Genomic DNA, 23,220 nt, shown 5'->3' with positions numbered 1-23,220 from the left:
TAAGTGGAAGATAACTCTCAACTATAACATTCCCACCAGCAATGGAGGATTCCAATTTCTCCACAACCTTACCAACAACCATTTTTTTTAAATTGCAATTATCATCGTGGGTGTGATGTATTGTCTTACATAGTTTTGATTCACATTTCCCTAATGACTCAGGATGTTGAGCATGTTTACATGTGCTTATTGGCACATTTGTGTATCTACTTTGAAATAATGGCTATTCAAAGTATTGCCCATTTTTTTCCTCCAACTTTTATTTTAGGTTTGGGAGTACATGTGCAGGTTTGGAACAGGGTTAAATTGTATGTACGAATGATTTTAGTGAGCATAGTACCTAATAGGTAGTTTTTCTATCTTCAACCTCCTCCCACCCTCCACTCTCAAGTAAGTCCTGGTTTCTATTGTTCCCCTCGTTGTGCCCATGTGTTTTCAATGTTTTGCGCTCACTTATAAGTCAGACAGTGAGGTATTTGGTTTTCTATTCCTGAATAATTTGCTTAGGATAATGACCTGCAGCTGTTATCCAGGTTGTAGCAAAGAACATAATTTCACTCTTTCCTATGGCTGTATATTATTCCACGGTGTATATGTACCACATTTTCTTTATCCAAACCACTATTTGATGGGCATCTAAGTTGATTTCAGGTATTTACTACTGTGGAAAGTGCTGCAATTAACATAAGCATACATGTGTCTTTATGGTAGAATAATTTATATTCTTTTGGGTATATACCCAGTAATGAGATTGCTGGGTTGAATGGTCATTCTGTCTTAAGTTGTTTGAGAAATCTCCAGACTGCTTTCCGTAGTGGCTGAAATAATTTACATTCTCACCAGCAGTATATAAGCATTCTCTTTTCTCTGCAACCTCGCCAACATCTGTTATTTTTTTACTTTTTAGTAATAGCCATTCTGATTGGTGTGAGATGGTATCTCGCTGTGGTTTTAATTTGCATTTCTCTAATGATTAGTGGTGTTGGGCATTTTTTCACATGCTTGTTGGATGCATGTATGTCTTCCTTTGAGAAGTGTCTGTTCACATCCTTTGCCATTTTTAATGGGATTGTTTGGTTTTTACTTGTTGATTTATTTGAGTTCCTTACAGTTTCTGGGTATTAGACCTTCGTTGGATGCATAGTTTGCAAATATTTTCTCCCATTCTGTAGGTTGTCTGTTTACTCCGTTGGTGGTTTCCTTTGCTGTGCAGAAGCTATTTAGTTTCATTAGGTCCCACTTGTCATTATTTGCTTTGGTTGCAACTGCTTTTGGAGTCTTCATCGTGAGATCTTTGCCAAGGCCTGTGTCCAGAATGGCATTTCACATATTTTCTTCTAAGGTTTTTATAGTTTTAGGTTTTACACCTAAGTCTTTGATTTGTCTTGAGTTTATTTTTGTATATAGTGGAAGGAAGGAGTATAGTTTCAATTTTCTCTGTATGGCTAGCCAGTTATCCCAGTACCATTTATTGAATAGAGAATTCTTTCCCCATTCCTTGTTATTGTCAACTTTGTCAAAGATCAGATGGTTGTAGGTGTGTGGCCTTATTTTCTCTAACCTATTCAACTGACCTATGTGTCTGTTTTTTACCAGTACCATGCTGTTTTGTTTACTGTAGCCTTGTAGTACAGTTTGAAGTTGAGTAGTGTGATGCCTCTGGCTTTGTTCTTTTGCTTACTATTGCTTTGGCTATTCAGGCTGTTTTTTGTTTCCATACGAATTTTAGAATAATTTTTTTCCAATTATATAAAAAATGAGGTTGGTAATTCAATAGGAATAGCATTGAATCTATAAATGGCTTTGGGAAGTATGGCCATTTTAACAATATTGAGTCTTCCAGTCTATGAGCATGGAATGTTTTTTCATTTATTTGTGTCATCTCTGATTTCTTTCAGCAGAGTTTTGTAATTCTCATTGTATATATAGTTCACCTCCCTGGGTTAGCTGTATTTCTAGGTATTTTTTGTGGTTATTGTGAATGTGATTGCCTTCTTAATTTGACTCTCAGCTTGGTGATATAGAAATGCTACTAGTTTTTGTACATCGATTTTGTATCCTAATACTTTACTAAAGTTGTTAATCAGTTCTAGGAGCCTTTGGGCAGAGACGATGGGATTTTCTATGTGTAGACTCTTACCATCTGTGAGGAGAGAGAGTTTGATTTTCTCTCTTCATATTTGTATGCTTTTTAGTTCTTTCTCTTGACTGATTGCTCTAGTTAGGATTTCTGGAAGTATGTTGAATAGGAGTGGTGAGAGTGGGCATCTTTGTCATGTCCTGCTTCTTAAGCAGAATACTTCCAGGTTTTGCCCATTCAGCATGATGTTAGCTCTAGGTTTGTCATAGATGGCTCTCATTATTTTGAGGTATGTTCCCTCAATGCCTAGTTTGTTTAGGGTTTTTAACATGAAATGATTTTTAATTTTATGGAAGACCTTTTCTTTATTGATTGAGATGATTGTGTGGTTTTTATTTTTAGTTCTGTTTATCTGATGAATCACACTTACTGACTTGCATGTGTTGTAACAGCCTTGTATCTCAAGAATAAAGCCTACTTGACCCGGGTGGGTTAGCTTTTGATGCGTGCTGGAATTGATTTGCAAGTATTTTGTTGAGGATTTTTGTGACCATGTTCACCAGGGATATTGGCCTAAAGTTTTCTTTTCTGGTTGTGTCTCTGCCAGGTTTGGTATCAGAATGATGTTGGTCTCATAGAATGAGTTAGGGAGGAGTCTCTCCTCCTTGACTTTTTGGAATAGTTTTAGGAGGATTGATACAAGCTCTGCTTTATATGCCTGGTACAATTCAGCTGTGAATCTGTCTGCTTCAGGGCTTTTTCTGGTTGGTAGTATTTGTTCATTTGTTTGTTTGTTTGTTTTAAGTTGTGGGATACATGTGCAGAATGTGCAGGTTTGTTACACAGGTATACATATGACATGGTGGTTCACTGTACCTATCAATCGATCATCTAGGTTTTCAGCCCTGCATGCATTCCTTGCCTCCCACCCACCGACAGGCCCTGGTGTGTGATGTTCCCCTCCCCGTTTCCATGTGTTCTTATTGTTCAACTCCCACTTGTGAGTGAGGATATGTGGTGTTCAGTTTTCTGTTCCTGTGTTAGTTTGCTGAGAATGATGGCTTCCAGATTCATCCATGTCTCTGCAAAGGACATGATCTCATTCTTTTTTATGGCTGCATAGTATTCCATGGTATATATGTGCCATATTTTCTTTATCCAGTCTATCATTGATGGACATTTGGGTTGGTTCCAAGTCTTTGCTATTGTAAATAGTGCTGCAATAAACTTTATGTGTGCATATGTCTTTATAGTAGAATAACTTATTATCACTGATTCAATTTTGGAATTCATTATTGATCTGTTCAGATATCCAGTTTCTCCCTGGTTCAAACTTCAGAGGTTGTGTATTTCCAGAAATTTACCCATTTCTTCTAGGCTTCTTAGTTTGTATGCATAGAGGTGTTCATAATAGCCTCTGAGTGTTTTTTGTATTTTCGTGGGGTTGGTGATAATGTCTTGTCATTTCAGATTGTGTTTATTTGTGTTGCCTCCTTTTTTTCTTTATTAATCTAGTAGTGATCTATCAATCTTATTTATTCTTTCAAAAAAAACAACTTTTGGTTTCATTTATCTTTTGTGTGGATTTTTGTGTTTCAATTTCATTCAGTTCATCTCTGGTTTTGGTTATTTCTTGTATTCTGCTAGATTTGGGACTGGTTTGCTCTTGTTTTTCTAGTACCTCTTGCTGTGGTGGTAGGTTATTTGAAATCCTTCTGACTTTTTGATATAGGTGTTTAATACTAGTGACTTCCCTCTTAACACTGCTTTAGCTGTGTCCCAGAGATTCTGGTATATTGTATCTTTGTTTTCATTAGTTTCAAAGGAGTTTTTGATTACTGGCCTTATTTCATTCTTTACCCAAAAGTCATTCAGGAGCAGGTTGTTTAATTTCCATGTAATTGTATGGTTTTGAGAGATCTTCTTGGTATTGATTTCTATTTGTTTTGCACTGTGGTCTGAGATGGTGGTTGGTATCATTTTTGGTTTTTTGAATTTGTTGAGAATTACTTTGTGACTGAGCATATGGCTGATCTTAGAGAATGTGCTGTGTGTGGATGAGAGGAAGGTATATTCTTTTGTTTTTGGGTAGAGTGTTCTGTAAATATCTGTTAAGTCCATTTGGTCAAGCATCAAGTTTAGGTCCTGAATATCTTTGGTAGTTTTCTTCCTTATTGATCTAACACTGTCAGTGGGATGTTGTACTCTCCCACTACTAGTATGTGGTTATCTAAGTCTCTTTGTATGCCTCTAAGAACTTGTTTTTATGAATCTGGGTACTCCATTGTTGGGTACACATATATTTAAGATATTTAAGTCTTATTTTTGAATTGAACCCTTTATCATTATGTAATGCTTTGTCCTTTTTGATCATTGTTGGTCTAAAGCTCATTTTGTTTGAAATAAGAATGATGACCTTTGCTCTCTTTTGTTTTCCATTTGCTTGATAGATCTTTCTCCATTCCTTTACTTGGTGCCTATGGGTGCCATTGCATGTGCGATGGGTTTCTTGAAGACAGGATACATTTGGGCCTTGATTCTTTATCCAACTTGCCACTCTGTGCCTTTTAAGTGGAGCATTTAGCCCGTTCACATTCTAGGTTAATATTGATATGTGAGGATTTGAGCCTATCAGTGAGTTGTTTTGTTAACTAGTTGTTATGTGGACTTGATGGTATAGTTACTTCACAGTGTCAGTGGACTATGTAAACACTACAGTTTGTGTTTTTGTGGTGGCAGGTAGCAGTTTTTTGTTTCCATGTTTAGCATTCCCTTAAGAACCTCTTGAAAGGCAAGTCTCATGGTAACAAATTCTCCTAGCATTTGCTTATCTGAAAAGGATTTTATTTCTACTTCACTTATTCAGCTTAGTTTGGCTGAATATTTAATTCTTGTCTGAAATTTCTGTTCTTTGAGGATGCTGAATATAGGCCCCCAATCTCTTCTGGCTTGTAAGGTTTCTGCTGAAAGCTCTGCTGTTAGCCTGATGGGGTTCCCTTTGTACGTGATCTGCCTCTTCTCTCTAGTGGCCTTTAATATTTTTATTTCACATTGACCTTGGAGAATCTGAAGACTATGTGTCTTGGAGATGGTCCTATGTAGTTTCTTGCAGAGGTTCTCTGAATTTCCTGAACTTGCATGTTGACTTTTCTAGCAAGGTTGGGAAAATTTTCATGGACAATATCCTCAAATATATTTTCCAAGTTGCTTGCTCTGTCTCCCCCTCTCTCTTTCTGGGTTGCCAGAGAGTTATAGGTTTGTTCCTTTACATAATCTCATATTTCTCAGCCATTCTGTTCATTTTTTAAAATTCTCTTCTTTCTTTCTTTTTTTTTTTTTTTTGAGATAGGGTCTCACTCTGTCGTGTAGGCTGGAGTGCAGTGGTGCAATCATGGATCACTGCATCCTTGAGCACCTGAGCTCAAGCAATCCTCGCACTTCAGCCTCCTGTATAGCTGGGACTACTACAGGTGAATGCCATTATACCTGGCAGATTTTTTTTTGTTATTTATAGTTCTGACTATGTTGTCTGGATTGGTCTTGAACTCCTGGGCTCGAATCATCCTCCTGCCTCAGTCTCTCAAAGTTCTGGGATTACAGAGATGAGCCAATGTGCCCAGCCTTTTTTTTCTTTATTTTTGTCTGACTGAGTTGATTCGCAGAACCAGTCTTTGAGCTCTGATATTCTTTCCTCAGCTTGGTCTATTCTCTTGCTAATACTTCTGATTGTATTATGAAATTCTTGTAGTGAGTTTTTCAGCTCTGGAAGATCAGTTTGGTTCTTTCCTAAAAGGACTATTTCATCCTTCAGCTCTTGTTATCATTTTATGGGATTCCTTAGATTCAACTTTCTCCTGAATCTCAATGATCTTCATTGCCATCCAGAATCTAAATTATTTGTTTATCATTTCAGCTATCTCTGTCTGGTTAACAACCATTACTGAGGAACTAGTGTGTCATTTAGAGGTAAGAAGATACTTTTGCTTTTAGAATTGCCAGAGTTCTTTCACTGTTTCTCATCTGTATGAGTCAATGTTCCTTTCATCTTTGAAGTTGTTGTCCTTTGGATGGGGTTTTTTGCTTTTATATTCTTTGATTCCCTTGAGGATTTGACTGTGGTGTAAGTTGGGTTTAGTCAATTGGCCTCATTTCTGGATGATTTCAGGGGTCCAATGCTCAGCTCAGCACTCCTGGGCTTCATGTTCTAAGCCTCGAGAGATGAGACCAGGCCTGCAGCTTTTTTCTCTGGCCCCTTGAGGTTAAGCATCTGCTGTGCTGGCGGGGCCGAGATATTCCCAGTCTGCCGGCAACAGCACTCCTGTGAAGTGTGCCAGCAAAAATGATTTAGCAAGGAGGTGGTGAGCAGCAGGGGGTTCCTGCACATGCCCACCAATGGCAGTGGTCAGCAGAGGTTTCTGCACACATGTGCATGCCTGCGGCAGTATATCACCCACTTTAAAGCTGGATTATTTGTCTTACTAGAGTTTTGAGTAGTTTTTTGTATTCTATATAAAAGTCCCCATCCGATAAATTTTCTCCCATTCTGTGGGTTTTTTTTTTTTCACTTTCTTCCAGGTAAGAAGCACAACATTTTAAGGGACAAAATTTTTTAATTCTGGGGAAGCACAATTTATCTGTTGTTTTCTTTTAGTTATCTTTTAGTCTTATAGCTAAAAAACTGACAAACTCAAAGTCAGAAAGATTTACTCCTATTTTTTGTTTAAAAGTTTTATAGTTTAAACTTTTACATTTAGGTCTTTGATCTATTTTGCGTTCCTTTTGTGCACAGTGCGGAGGTCTAATTTAATCTTTTCCCAAGTGGATATCCAGTAGTCACAGCACCGATTGCTGAAAAAGCTATACTTTCCCTCATGGAACTGTCTTAGCACCCTTTTCAAAAATTAATTAACAATAAAAGTGAGAGTTCATTTTTGGACCTCATTTTCATTCCGTTGATCAATATAGCCATCTTTAGGCCAGTACCATGCTATCTTGATTACTGTCACAATAAATATAAAGTAAGTATTGAGTACACTTTGTAGTAAGTTTTGAAGTTGGGAAATGTGGGTCCTCCAGCTTTATTCTTTTCTAAGATTGTTTTAGCTATTCTGATTTCCTTGTATTTCCATATGAATTTTAGGGCCGGCTTTTCAATTTCTGCAAAAAGCCAGCTAGCAGTTTGATAGGGATTGCATTGAATCCATAGGTCAATTTGGGGAGTATTGACAAGAATATTAAATCTTCCAATTCCTGAATATAAATGTCTTTCCATTTATGGAGGCTTTCCTTAAAATTTCAGTGTACAAATCTGGCACTATTTTGTTAAATTTATTTCTAAGTATTTTATTCATTTTGAGGGTATTGCAAATTGAATTGTTTTTAAAATCTTATTTTCAAATTGTTACTTTTCTATAGAAATACAATTGATTTTTTTGTATTATTTCTGTATTATGGACTCTTGTTTAATTTGATTATTGGTTCTGATAGTTTCTAATAGATTCTGTAAGATTTTTTAAATGCAAAAAAAAATCATGTCAACTGCAAATAGAGATCGTTTTACTTCCTTATCTCCAATCTGGAAGTCTTTTTCTCTTACTTACAAAATTGTTCTAGCTAGAACCTCCAACACAATATTGAATAAAAGTGGCAAGAATGGATGCCCTTGTCTTGTTCCTAATCTTAAAGGGAAAGAAAACATGCTGGTGTTCACCATTAAACCTAATGTCAGTTGCAGGTTTTTCATACTTGATCTTCATGATCTTTGTCAGGTTGAGAAAGTGTCTTTCTTTTCCTGGTTGGGATTTTCTCAAATGCTTTTTCTGCACCTATTATTTTGTCCTTTATTTTAATAGTATGTTGTATTATATTGATTCATTTTTGTATGTTGAACCAATCTTACATTCCTGAGATAAATCACATTCGGTAATGGTGTGTGATCCTTTTTCTAGGCTGCTAGATTCTTACCAAGATTTAGTTGATTTTGTTGATTATTTCCTCATTTGCTGTATGTACTAATACAATTTCCATGGACCTTACATTTTTGTGTTTTATAATTTTCACTGATTAAATTGTTGTTTTACTGAAATGAGAGTCGGCCAAGCTCCTTATTCTGTCATTCTGAAAGATTCCATTTCATTTTTTCTTATTGCTATACAGTATCCAATTGCATGATGTTCTAAAACTTACGTGTTCAACATTTATGGATAGTTGGTTTGTTTCCAGTTATTTTGGTTACTATGAATTCTGCTTATGTCTCCTGAAACAAATATGCAAGAGTTCTATACTGTATAAGTATACACACTTGTCAGTTATGGTGTATGTACATCTTCAATTTTATTGGATAATGGTAAGTGTTTATAGTGAGAGTTCATGCTATTACTTATCTTCCCAACATTGCATATTGTCAGACTTCTTAGGTTTTACCAATATGGTGGGTGTGAAATGTTATCCTGTTGTAATTTTAAGTTTTATATATTTGAATACTACTGAGGTTAAGCATTTATTTATCCCATTTTGTTAGCGTTAATGCCTCTGCTTCTGTTTATGTATGTAAACACACACACACACACACACACACACACACACACAGACACACAATCTTTCCATTGGATTATTTGAATTTACTGATTTGAAGTTATATTTTCTAGACAGCAAATCTTTATCGAATATATGTATTAAAAATATAAATATTTTGTCCTCATTTGTTGTCTTTTCATTTTCTTTGTGTGTGTGTGTGTTTTCTTTTTTTGTTATATTTTGTTTTATTTTAAGTTCCGGGATACATATGCAGGATATGCAGGTTTGTTACATAGGTAAACGTGTGCTATGGTGATTTGCTGCACAGACCAACCCATCACCTGGGTATTCAACCCAGCATGCATTAGCTATTTTTCCTGATGGTCTCCATCCCCCTGACCCATGCTTTGTGTGTTTTTTAATCAAAAGTAAATCTCAACTTAAATGTATTTTAATTTATCAAGACTTTCCTTTGTGGTTTCCATTCTGAAGGTTTTATTTAAGAAATCCTTTCTTACACCAAAGTCACCAATATATATTTGTATCTTTGCTTCTACTAATATAAGCTTTAAAATTTGGGCTTTCACAATAAAATTCTTAAGCCATCTAGAATTACTTTTTGGACATGATGTGAGTTAGAAATTTTATTTCTTTTTGTTTGTTTTGTGTTTCTTCTTTTGGATAAGAAATTTTCTCAGTACAATATATTGAATAGGCATTTTTTAACCCACTGATCTACAATACCAGTTTTGTCATACCACAAGGTTACATATATACCTAGATCTGTTTCTATACCCTTTATCATACAGGTCTATGTGCTGGTTAATACTGTCAACTTTATTGGATTGAAGGATACAAAGTATTGATCCTGCGTGTGTCTGTGAGGGTGTTGCCAAAGGAGATTAACATTTAAGTCAATGGGCTAAGAAAGGCAGACCCACCCTTAATCTGGTTGGGCACAATCTAATCAGCTGCCAGTGAGGCTAGAATATAAGCAGGCAGAAAAATGTGAAAAGAGAGACTGGCCTAGCCTCCCAGCCTACATCTTTCTCCTGTGCTGGATGCTTCCTGCCCTCAAACATCAGACTCCCAAGTTCTTCAGTTTTGAAACTTGGACTGGCTCTTTTTGTTCCTCAACCTGCAGACAGCCTATTGTGGGACCTTGTGATCATGTGAGTTAATACTTAGTAAACTCCCCTTTATATATATATATATATATATATATATATATATATATCCACATATATATATACTATATATAATATCCACATATATATACTATATATATATATCCACATATATATACACTATATATATATCCACATATATATATACTATATATATATATATATATCCCATTAGTTCTGTGCCTCTAGAGAACCCTGACTAATATAGTCTATTTGTCTCTTCTTGAACCAATATGACACTGTATTACTTATAACTCTGTAACAAAGTCTTGATAATCTAGTAAGATAAGTGCCTCTGTCTGATTCTTCTTCAAAATGGTTTTGTCTATTCTTGATCCTATAAGATTTTATAAATTATAAAATCACATTGCAAGTTCCAAAAAAATTCTTTTAAATTTTTATTGGAATTACATTAAATTTCTATATTGAGTTTGGGATGATTGAACCTTCCTTTGCATGAATATGATATTTCTCTCAATTTATGTAATTTTTAAGTACAATATAATAAATTTTTTTGTTTTATTTTTCAGCTTTTGGAAATGTTTTGATTAAGTTTATTCATAAGTATTTTGTGGGTTTTTTTGGTTCTTTTCCTAAGTTGTATCTTTTTTAGTTCATTTTCTAATTGCTGTTAAAGGTACTTAGGAATGACATTGATTTTACATATAGCTCTTTCACTATCAATCTTGCTAAACTTCTTTCTTGATTCTACAAATCAGTCGGTTTTGGTTTTCTATATAAACAATGATACCATTTGGACTTAATCACAATTTTTCTTCTTTTGCATCCTTATGAATTATTTTTCTTTTAATGTGGTCATACTGACCAGAAGTGGTGATAGTGGTCATTTCTCCTTTGTTCTTGACTTTAAGGCAAATTCTTTAAACTTTTCATCATCAAGAACGATCTTTGCTGTGAAATATTTGTAGCTACTTTTATCAATTTAGAAATTTCCTCTCTGTTTCTAGTTTTCTACCATGTGAATATTAGCAAATGGTAAAATCAGCATGCTCAGATGGTTTTTTTCCTTTAATCTGTCAATGTGGTGAAGTAAATAAATTTTATAACATTAAACCAAACATACATTTCTTTTTTTTTTTTTTTTTTTTTTTTTTTTTTTTTAATTTATAAAGAAAAGAGGTTTAATTGGTTCACAGTTCTTTTTTTTTTTTTTTTTTTTTTTTTTTTTTTTTTTTTTTTTTTTTTTATTATACTTTAGGGTTTTAGGGTACATGTGCACAATGTGCAGGTTTGTTACATATGTATCCATGTGCCATGTTGATTTCCTGCACCCATTAATTCGTCATTTAGCATTAGGTGTATCTCCTAATGCTGTCCCTCCCCCTTCCCCCCACCCCACAACAGTCCCCGGAGCGTGATGTTCCCCTTCCTGTGTCCATGAGTTCTCATTGTTCAATTCTCACCTATGAGTGAGAACATGCGGTGTTTGGTTTTTTGTCCTTGCGATAGTTTACTGAGAATGATGTTTTCCAGTTTCATCCATGTCCCTACAAAGGACACGAACTCATCATTTTTTATGGCTGCATAGTATTCCATGGTGTATATGTGCCACATTTTCTTAATCCAGTCTATCGTTGTTGGACATTTGGGTTGGTTCCAACTCTTTGCTATTGTGAATAGTGCCGCAATAAACATACGTGTGCATGTGTCTTTATAGCAGCATGATTTATAGTCCTTTGGGTATATACCCAGTAATGGGATGGCTGGGTCAAATGGTATTTCTAGATCGAGATCCCTGAGGAATCGCCACACTGACTTCCACAATGGTTGAACTAGTTTACAGTCCCACCAACAGTGTAAAAGTGTTCCTATTTCTCCACATCCTCTCCAGCACCTGTTGTTTCCTGATTTTTTAATGATGGCCATTCTAACTGGTGTGAGATGGTATCTCACTGTGGTTTTGATTTGCATTTCTCTGATGGCCAGTGATGAGGAGCATTTCTTCATGTGTTTTTTGGCTGCATAAATGTCTTCTTTTGAGAAGTGTCTGTTCATGTCCTCTGCCCACTTTTTGATGGGGTTGTTTGTTTTTTTCTTGTAAATTTGTTTGAGTTCATTGTAGATTCTGGATATTAGCCCTTTGTCAGATGAGTAGGTTGCAAAAATTTTCTCCCATTGTGTAGGTTGCCTGTTCACTCTGATGATAGTTTCTTTTGCTGTGCAGAAGCTCTTTAGTTTAATGAGATCCCATTTGTCGATTTTGGCTTTTGATGCCATTGCTTTTGGTGTTTTAGACATGAAGTCCTTGCCCACGCCTATGTCCTGAATGGTATTGCCTAGGTTTTCTTGTAGGATTTTAATGGTTTTAGGTCTAACATATAAGTCTTTAATCCATCTTGAATTAATTTTTGTATAAGGTGTAAGGAAGGGATCCAGTTGCAGCTTTCTACATATGGCTAGCCAGTTTTCCCAGCACCATTTATTAAATAGGGAATCCTTTCCCCATTTCTTGTTTTTGTCAGGTTTGTCAAAGATCAGATAGTTGTAGCTATGCGGCATCATTTCTGAGGGCTCTGTTCTGTTCCATTGATCTATGTCTCTGTTGTGGTACCAGTACCATGCTGTTTTGGTTACTGTAGCCTTGTAGTATAGTTTAAAGTCAGGTAGCGTGATGCCTCCAGCTTTGTTCTTTTGGCTTAGGATTGACTTGGCGATGCAGGCTCTTTTTTGGTTCCATATGAACTTTAAAGTAGTTTTTTCCAATTCTGTGAAGAAAGTCATTGGTAGCTTGATGGGGATGGCATTGAATCTATAAATTAGCTTGGGCAGTATGGCCATTTTCACGATATTGATTCTTCCAACCCATGAGCATGGAATGTTCTTCCATTTGTTTGTATCCTCTTTTATTTCATTGAGCAGTGGTTTGTAGTTCTCCTTGAAGAGGTCCTTCACGTCCCTTGTAAGTTGGATTCCTAGGTATTTTATTCTCTTTGAAGCAATTGTGAATGGGAGTTCACTCATGATTTGGCTCTCTGTTTGTCTGTTATTGGTGTACAAGAATGCTTGTGATTTTTGTACATTAATTTTGTATCCTGAGACTTTGCTGAAGTTGCTAATCAGCTTAAGGAGATTTTGGGCTGAGACAATGGGGTTTTCTAGATATACAATCATGTCATCTGCAAACAGGGACAATTTGACTTCCTCTTTTCCTAATTGAATACCCTTTATTTCCTTCTCTTGCCTGATTGCTCTGGCCAGAACTTCCAGCACTATGTTGAATAGTAGCGGTGAGAGAGGGCATCCCTGTCTTGTGCCAGTTTTCAGAGGGAATGCTTCCAGTTTTTGCCCATTCAGTATGATATTGGCTGTGGGTTTGTCGTAGATAGCTCTTATTATTTTGAGATACGTCCCATCAATACCTAATTTATTGAGAGTTTTTAGCAAGAAGGGTTGTTGAATTTTGTCAAAGGCCTTTTCTGCATCTATTGAGATAATCATGTGGTTTTTGTCTTTGGTTCTGTTTATATGCTGGATTACATTTATTGATTTGCGTATGTTGAACCAGCCTTGCATCCCAGGGATGAAGCCCACTTGATCATGGTGGATAAGCTTTTTGATGTGCTGCTGGATTCGGTTTGCCAGTATTTTATTGAGGATTTTTGCATCAATGTTCATCAAGGATATTGGTCTGAAATTCTCTTTTTTGGTTATGTCTCTGCCAGGTTTTGGTATCAGGACGATGCTGGCTTCGTAAAATGTGTTAGGGAGGATTCCCTCTTTTTCTATCGATTGGAATAGTTTCAGAAGGAATGGTACCAGTTCCTCCTTGTACCTCTGGTAGAATTCAGCTGTGAATCCATCAGGTCCTGGACTCTTTTTGGTTGGTAAGCTATTGATTATTGCCACAATTTCAGAACCTGTTATTGGTCTATTCAGAGATTCAACTTCTTCCTGGTTTAGTCTTGGGAGGGTGTATTTGTCGAGGAATTTATCCATTTCTTCCAGATTTTCTAGTTTATTTGCATAGAGGTGTTTGTAGTATTCTCTGATGGTAGATTGTATTTCTGTGGGATCGGTGGTGATATCCCCTTTTTCATTTTTTATTGCATCTATTTGATTCTTCTCTCTTTTCTTCTTTATTAGTCTTGCTAGCGGTCCATCAATTTTGTTGATCTTTTCAAAAAACCAGCTCCTAGATTCATTAATTTTTTGAAGGGTTTTTTGTGTCTCTATTTCCTTCAGTTCTGCTCTGATTTTAGTTATTTCTAGCCTTCTGCTAGCTTTTGAATGTGTTTGCTCTTGCTTTTCTAGTTCTTTTAATTGTGATGTTAGGGTGTCAATTTTGGATCTTTCCTGCTTTCTCTTGTGGGCATTTAGTGCTATAAATTTCCCTCTACACACTGCTTTGAACGTGTCCCAGAGATTCTGGTATGTTGTGTCTTTGTTCTCGTTGGTTTCAAAGAACATCTTTATTTCTGCCTTCATTTCATTATGTACCCATAGTCATTCAGAAGCAGGTTGTTCAGTTTCCATGTAGTTGAGCGGTTTTGACTGAGTTTCTTAATCCTGAGTTCTAGTTTGATTGCACTGTGGTCTGAGAGACAGTTTGTTATAATCTCTGTTCTTTTACATTTGCTGAGAAGAGCTTTACTTCCAACTATGTGGTCAATTTTGGAATAGGTGTGGTGTGGTGCTGAAAAAAATGTATATTCTGTTGATTTGGGGTGGAGAGTTCTGTAGATGTCTATTAGGTCCACTTTATGTAGAGCTGAGTTCAATTCCTGGATATCCTTGTTAACTTTCTGTCTCGTTGATCTGTCTAATGCTGACAGTGGGGTGTTAAAATCTCCCATTATTATTGTGTGGGAGTTTAAGTCCCTTTGTAGGTCACTGAGGACTTGCTTTATGAATCTGGGTGCTCCTGTGTTGGGTGCATATATATTTAGGATAGTTAGCTCTTCTTGTTGAATTGATCCCTTTACCATTATGTAATGGCCTTCTTTGTCTCTTTTGATCTTTGTTGGTTTAAAGTCTATTTTATCAGAGACTAGGATTGCAACCCCTGCCTTTTTTTGTTTTCCAGTTGCTTGATAGATCTTCCTCCATCCCTTTATTTTGAGTCTATGTGTGTCTCTGCACGTGAGATGGGTTTCCTGAATACAGCACACTGATGGGTCCTGACTCCTTATCCAGTTTGCCAGTCTGTGTCTTTTGATTGGAGCATTTAGCCCATTTACATTTAACGTGAATATTGTTATGTGTGAATCTGATCCTGTCATTATGATGTTAGTTGGTTATTTTGCTCGTTAGTTGCTATAGTTTCTTCCTAGCCTCGATGGTCTTTACAATTTGGCATGTTTTTGCAGGGGCTGGTACCGGTTGTTCCTTTCCATGTTTAGTGCTTCCTTCAGGAGCTCTTTTAGGGCAGGCCTGGTGGTGACAAAATCACTCAGCGTTTGCTTGTCTGTAAAGTATTTTATTTCTCCTTCACTTATGAAGCTTAGTTTGGCGGGATAGGAAATTCTGGGTTGAAAATTCTTTTCTTTAAGAATGGTGAATATCGGCCCCCACTCTCTTCTGGCTTGTAGAGTTTCTGCTGAGAGATCAGCTGTTAGTCTGATGGGCTTCCCTTTGTGGGTAACCCGACCTTTCTCTCTGGCTGCCCTTAACATTTTTTCCTTCATTTCCACTTTGGTGAATCTGACAATTATGTGTCTTGTAGTTGCCCTTCTCGAGGAGTATCTTTGTGGCGTTCTCTGTATTTCCTGAATCTGAATGCTGGCCTGCCTTGCTAGATTGGGGAAGTTCTCCTGGATAATATCTTGCAGAGTGTTTTCCAACTTGGTTCCATTCTCCCCATCATTTTCAGGTACACCAATCAGACGTAGGTTTGGTCTTTTCACATAGTCCCAAATTTCTTGGAGGCTTTGTTCATTTCTTTTTATTCTTTTTTCTCTAAACTTCCCTTCTCTCTTCATTTCATTCATTTCATCTTCTATCAGCGATACCCTTTCTTCCAGTTGATCGCATCTGCTACTGAGGCTTCTGCATTCTTCGCGTAGTTCTCGAAACTTGGCTTTCAGCTCCATCATCTCCTTTAAGCCCTTCTCTCCATTGGTTATTCTAGTTATCCATTCTTCTAATTTTTTTTCAAAGTTTTTAACTTCTTTGCTATTGTTTTGAATTTCCTCTCGTAGCTCAGAGTAGTTTGATCGTCTGAAGCCTTCTTCTCTCAACTCATCAAAGTCATCCTCCATCCAGCTTTGTTCCGTTGCTGGTGAGGAACTGCGTTCCTTTGGAGGTGGAGAGGTGCTCTGTTTTTTAGAGTTTCCAGTTTTTTTGGTCTGTTTTTTCCCCATCTTTGTGGTTTTGTCTACTTTTTGTCTTCGATGATGGTGATGTACAGATGGGTTTTTGGTGTGGATGCCCTTTCTGTTTGTTAATTTTCCTTCTACCAGACAAGACCCTCAGCTGCAGGTCTGTTGGAGTTTACTAGAGGTCCACTCCAGACCCTGTTTGGCTGGGTGTCAGCAGCGGTGGCTGCAGAACAGCGGATTTTCGTGAGACCACAAATTCAGCTGTCTGATAGTTCCTCTGAAAGTTTTGTCTCAGAGGAGTACCCGGTTGAATGAGGTGTCAGTCTGTCCCACTGGGGGGGTGCCTCCCAGTTAGGCTGCTCAGGGGTGAGGGACCCACTTTAGGAGGCAGTCTGTCCGTTCTCAGATCTCCAGCTGCGTGCTGGGAGAACCACTACTCTCTTCAAAGCTGTCAGTCAGACAGGGACATTTAAGGCTGTGGAGGTTCTCGCTGAGTTTTTGGTTGTCTGTGCCCTGCCCCCAGAGGTGGAGCCTACAGAGGCAGGCGGGCCTCCTTGAGCTGTGGTGGGCTCCACCCAGTTCGAGCTTCCTGGCTGCTTTGTTTACCTAAGCAAGCCTGGGCAATGGCGGGCGCCCCTCCCCCAGCCTCGTTGCCGCCTTGCAGCGTGATCTCAGACTGCTGTGCTAGCAATCAGCAAGACTCTGTGGGCATAGGACCCTCCGAGCCAGGTGCGGGACACAATCTCCCAGTGTGCCATTTTCCAGGCCCGTTGGAAAAGCGCAGTATTAGGACGGGACTGACCCGATATTCCAGGTGCCGTCTGTTTTCCCTTTCTTTGACTAGGAAAGGGAACTCCCTGACCCCTTGCGCTTCCCGAGTGAGGCAATGCCTCGCCCTGCTTCGGCTCGCGCACAGTGCGCTTCACCGACTGTCCTGAACCCACTGTTAGGCACTCCCTAGTGAGATGAAACCGGTACCTCAAGCAGAAATGCAGAAATCACCCGTCTTCTGTGTCGCTGGGGCTGGGAGCTGGAGACCGGAGCTGTTCCTATTCGGCCATCTTGGCTCCACCCCCCCGACATACATTTCTTATGTAAAACCAGCTCAGTCCTTATTTATTATCACTTTCTGATGTTTCTGGATTTTATTGGCTAGTATTTTTATTGCATCTACATTCATAGATATGATTGGCCTATAATTTTATTTCGTATATTGTCCTTGTATCTGGGTGTTATATCATGGTTATATCAACTTCATAAAATGAGTTAGAGAATTCCCTATCTTTTCTGTTCTCTGGAAGCATTTATGAATGTTTGGAACTACAATGTTTGTTAGAACTTGCCAGTATAACTCTCTAGGAAGTCTCTAGGAAGACTTTAAATTTTTGATTCTGTTCTTTTAATGATCAGAACATATTTGCATTTTATATTTAATTTTGATACTTTTTTGAAGATATATTTTTCCAAAATTTGTTCATTAGGCCAAAATGTAAAAACTTTATTTCTATAAAATAGGATACTATTTTACTAAACTATTTTTTAATATTTTTTATTTTTTTAAGTTCTGTTTCTTATGTATTTGTGACCCTTTTAATTTCTCTTATTATTTCTTACTCCATTTTTTTCTTTATTATTCTCATTAGAGTCAATCTTACCGTACTTTTCAAAGATTTTTTTTTTTTTTTTTCTGAGGCAGAGAGACAGAGTCTCACTGTCACCCAGGCTAGAGTGCAGTGGCACAATCTCAGCTTACTGCAGCCTCTGCCTCCAGAGTTCCAGAGATTCTCCTGCCTTACCCTCCTAATAGCTGGGATTACAGTCATATGCCACCATATCTGGCTAATTTTTTTATTATTGTAGAGACGGAGTTTCACCATGTTGGTCAGGGTGGTCTCAAACTCCTGACCTCGTGATCCATCCACCTCAAACTCCCAAAGTGCTGGAATTACAAGATCTGTTATTTTTAACAGTCTATTAACTCTCTTGATCATCTCTATTCTGTCTTCCCTAATTCATTAATTTATGTTCATATATATTATCTTCCCTATTCTACTTTTTTTGGTTTTATTGTTCTTACTTCCCAAGTTGAATACTTGGCTCATTAATTTTTGGCCTTTCTTGTTTTTCTAATGTAAGCATTTAAGGCTACATATTTCTAAGTTCCACTTTAGTAGCATTTTTCAAATTTCAAATTATTTACTAGAAGTATCTTCAATATCACTCAATTTTAATTATGTTTTAAGTTTCATCATGGTTTTTTTTAAGTTTTTTGTTTCTAATTACAAGAAGATTTTTCAAGTTATCTTTATTTGTACTGGAATTCTTTGGAGTTCAGATAAAGCTATGTTTCTAATTACTCACCAAGGATCACCTTGTAGGAAATCCATTTCCTTTTCATTTACAAACCTCTGGTCTCCCTGAGAGCTGCTTTCTATAAGTTTTCCTAACAGTCACAGGTCATATAGAAATCTATCTCTAATCCTGGCTTCTCTCTTTTTTTTTTTTTCTGTTCCTTCCTATCTTAGTTTTCTGCTGCTATACCGGAACACCACAGACTAGGTACCTTATAAAGAATAGAAGTTTATTTGGCTCATCATTCTGGAGGCTGCAAAGTCCAAGAGCATGGTGCTGGCATCTGTCAAGGGTCACCCCATGGTGAAAGGCATCATATGACAAAGAAGCACATGGAAGAGAGACAGAGAGAGAGAGAAATTGGGGACCAAACTTATCCTTTTATCAGAAGCTCACTTCTGAGATAACTAATCCACTTCCAGGATGACAACATGGATCCTTTTACGAGGGTGTAGCCCTTATGACCTAATCACCCCTTAAAGGTCCCCACCTGTTAATATCATTGCACTGGGGAACTAAGTTTCCAACCCATGAACTTTGGGGGAACACACTCAAACCATAGGAAATTCCCATGTTCCTCTTGAGAGCATCTGTAACCAAATGTCTTAAGGTCTTCACAGGTGTGTGTGTTTTTTTCACTATCTCTTAGCTTTCCTCTACTGCCTTTCAAAGTCAAAGGCAACACCAGAAAGCTCCCAGAAATCCCTGCACTTAGTCCTGATGCTCTTTGACCTTTCTTATGTGACGAGTTGCACCTCCAATCTTTTTATGCTTTTTATGCTTTTCATCCAGTTAGTTGTGTTTTTGTCCATTCCACTGTCATGGCTTCCTATCTTAGGTCCTGATTCACTCGACTTCTCCAACTTCCTTCATGTTAGTTTCATATGTAATTAGAAATGCCACCCCAAAACACCAAAACACAAAAATACACACACTGATACTTTGCAATTTAGCCTAGTTTCCATGAGTATCCACTGGCCATATGCTTTCTATGTTTCCTTCCTAAGCCTTAGTCTTTGGTTTCTACGGTTTGTTCCTTGTAACTTTCCTCACCCATATTCTTTTATTCCCTATTCTTTTCCTTTATTTATATTTCTTATTCTGTATAGAAACTAAATGTTACAGTTTTTTAAATTTTTTTAAATGTGGGTACGTAGGAGGTGTATATATTTATGGGGTACATGAGATGTTTTGATACAAGCATACAATGTCAAATAAGCACACCATGGGGAATGGGGTGTCCGTCCCCTCAAACATTTAGACTTTGAATTACAAATAATACAATTACATTCTTTAAGTTATTTTGAAATGTACAATTAAGTTATTATTGACTATAGTCACCGTATTGTGCTATCAAAAAGTAGGTCTTATTCATCTTTCTAATTTGTTTGTACTCATTAACCATCCTCACCTCCCCCCCAGCCCCCTACTACCCTTCCCAGCCTCTAGTAGCCATTCTTCTACTCTCTATGTTCATGAGTTCAATTGTTTTGATTTTTTAGCTCATAAAGAAGTAAGAACATGCAATGTCTGTTTTTCTGTGCCTGGCTTATTTCACTTAACATTGTCATCTCCAGTTCCATCCATGTTGTTGCAAACGACAGGACCTCATTCCTTTTTATGCGTGAATAATACTTCATTGTTCAGAGGTACCACATTTTCTTTATCCATTCTTTTGTTGGTGGACACTTAGGTTGCTTCCAAATGTTGTTTATCGTCAATAGTGTTGCAACGAACATGGAAGTGTAGATACCTCTTCAATGTACTGATTACGTTTCTTTTGGGTATATATCCAGTAGTGGGATTGTTGGATCATATAGTAGCTCTATTTTTAGTTTTTTGAGGAACCTTCAAACTGTTCACCATAGTGGTTGTAAATGCTACAGTTTTAATTCTTAATAGCAGTTCTTACTATTAGTATGTCCCAGGTACTACTTTTAGCCCTTTACAACTATCACCTCAGTTAATACCCCTGCCTCAGGGATAGGAAATATTACTACCATCCCTATTTTATAACTGTAGTAACTGAAGCAAGGGAGAATGAACAAATTGTCCAAGGGAAACAGCTAGTTAAATGGTGGCACTGAGATTTAAACCCAAACCCAAGTAATCTGGTTCAAATAATCCTCTTGAAGGCTACTCCATGGTGCCCTTGTGAAGCCCTCTCTTGCCATTACTCAGAATTGCTCTCTTCCTCCTCTGAGCTCCCACCGGACCTTACTGTCTTGCTACCTGATGCATAAGGGAGACTTTCTTATAAGTTAGTTCAGTGTATGTCTCTTATGCAAAGTAATGTGGTCCTCAAGGGCAGAGATTGTTCTACACCCATTCTCAGAACCAACTCTCAGGTTGTGCACAGTATAACCATTCAACAAGTGCTTATTGAATAAATGAAGACCTTTAATTATGAGGTCACTCAGAAGGCCACAACAGTACAGGAGAAAGAGAGAGAATTTTGATTCAGAAAAACCAAGTTAGAATTCAAGTATTTGATAGTTATATAACCTTGTATAAGTCACCTTATCTTCATCCTCTCAATTCTCTTAATAAAAAATGGAAATAATGTCATCTAATTCATACAATCTAAGTGTTTGGTTTCATATGTATTTTACATGAATTGTTACACAATCCCCCAGTCTTTCCTTTTCCTAAACCATAGGTCCGTGAGCCATTCTAACAATTCTTTGTTAACTCTACAAAGCCCTCTCCTATTGGAACAAACTTAGATTCACTTCTCCCCTGCATTCTGTAATAACTCCATTATATGGGCTGTAAGTTTTTAAGCATGCCAGGAGCAGCAATGTTTCTATATTGAACATTGTAGTGTTAGATTGTGCTACCGTCACCTTGGTTACGTTAGGAACTAGGATTCCTTTCTCCCTTGGTAACTGGTTAGAGCTGACCAAAGGAGAAACTTGCATGATATTTGACAGACAATGTGAAGCAGCTATCATTACTCTGAGAAAACCTTCTTCAAAATTAGGCACTATCATGGAAAGATGCAGAAATGCCTAGCAGGTCCTATCTTGTCTCAAGTTTCCTGTGCTCAACATCCAGTTGTTTCCTTGAATGCTGGCTGTGCTGATGAATAGCAGACCAGACCCACCCCAGATGCTCAATATAGAGACAACACAGATCCCTTAACAGACTGTATTTAGTATTAGAATGCGCTCGGTTTCTTGGATTTCCCTGCAAGCACCAACTTGTCCACACATGCCAATCTCCTGATAACTGGATAGTAGCTCAGTCTCTAAGATGAGAGACTGCAAGCGCACAGGGAGGCAAGGCTACGTGTTTGAGGCCAACCTGGTCAACATTGACCAAAAAAAAAAAAATAGTGAGCCGAAATTGCACCACTGTGCTCCAGCCTGAGCAGCAGAGTGAGACTCCATCTCAAAAAAAAAAAAAAAAAAATACTCCATTAAATATTTTAGAGTACTAAATTAGTATTTGTTACTTTTCAAAATGGCACACAGATGAACCAGAAATGGTGAATTTTGATAACAAAGGGACAAAAGGGACAAGCAAACATAGCTTGTAGACTTTTACATGACACACTTAAGCCCCATGAAAAAACAGCTAAATTCTATAAATTCAAATAAAAACATGGGGTGAATCAGACCTTGGAAAAATGATCACTCCATAAAGCTAAATGTAGGATATGGTTAAGCCAAACAGCCACATCATAAAAAGAGTCTCCTCTATTTATAATTTTTTGAACAATCTGGAAATAAAATTTCTGTGGGTTTATGTCCTAAGAGTCAAATCATGTCCCCTTTTTCTTACGTTGTTTTTCTACCAATGAATAACTTGGAAGAAAAAAAATCTGTAGTAGGAGAATTTGATACACTGATTACCAATTATACATGTTATAAATTTTTTCAAACTCTATCCTAAGACTTTGCTGTAGTCTTCTTTTTTCTCTCTTTTTTTGTCTAACTGCAAGGGTACCCACCCAGATGTTTGATCCCTGAACAAGTGTGACCTGCTCAGGAGGTTCACTTAATTAAATGAGGATTTAACAGGAGCACTGGTGTGTGACTTTTCTTTTTGAACTACATGGAGAAAGAAAGCCAAAATCCATGATAATGTGATATTTAAGTTGCAAATTCATACTGGAAAAAAAATTAGGAAATGCAAAAGTTATGGTTGTCATAGTAATTCTAGCTAAATCACAGTGTGCATAGTGTACTCCCTAAGACTCATTTACATTATAAATCGCATATGACATATTATATTATGTATTTTAATGTTACGTGGTACATGATTCCTACTAACATATGCATTTATATGAACACAAAATCAGCTCTTTTTTCATTTATGCATTTTGCTGTATTATTTCATATGTAAAAAGCTGACTCCAAAGAATCTTCCTAAATCCATACTAAAATTTTAAATTCTGAGTATAGTTTATTTACTATGTCTTCCTTCCTCTTTACCAGAACACGGTGTTTGCAGTAATGCATTCAAAGAGATATGAGATGGTCGCATTTGACTCCATCAGTATTCACATCAAAGCCTCTGAATGGAAGATGAAACATTTAAAAAAATGTAGAATGCTGGATTCTGTAATCCCAGTTCACCTTTTTTTTTGTCGTTTCTACATACCACATTATGCATTCTATCCCAGGTAGTTAAGGTCCCTTCAAGCCTAGAAATTCTGTGATTCTATGATTCTCCCAAGTTACAGACTTTTTTCTCAAAAAATACCTACCACTTCTCCAATAGGTAACCCACTATCTCCCTGATGAATGCTTTTGAAATCTCATTTATTTTTGTAAGACAAGACAAAATTGAAACATCCCTC

This window comes from Symphalangus syndactylus, chromosome 3 (genome assembly GCF_028878055.3).
Source record: "Symphalangus syndactylus isolate Jambi chromosome 3, NHGRI_mSymSyn1-v2.1_pri, whole genome shotgun sequence".
NCBI lineage: Eukaryota > Metazoa > Chordata > Mammalia > Primates > Hylobatidae > Symphalangus > Symphalangus syndactylus.
The sequence above is the reverse complement of the archived record's forward strand: the minus strand, read 5'-3'. Positions refer to the sequence as shown.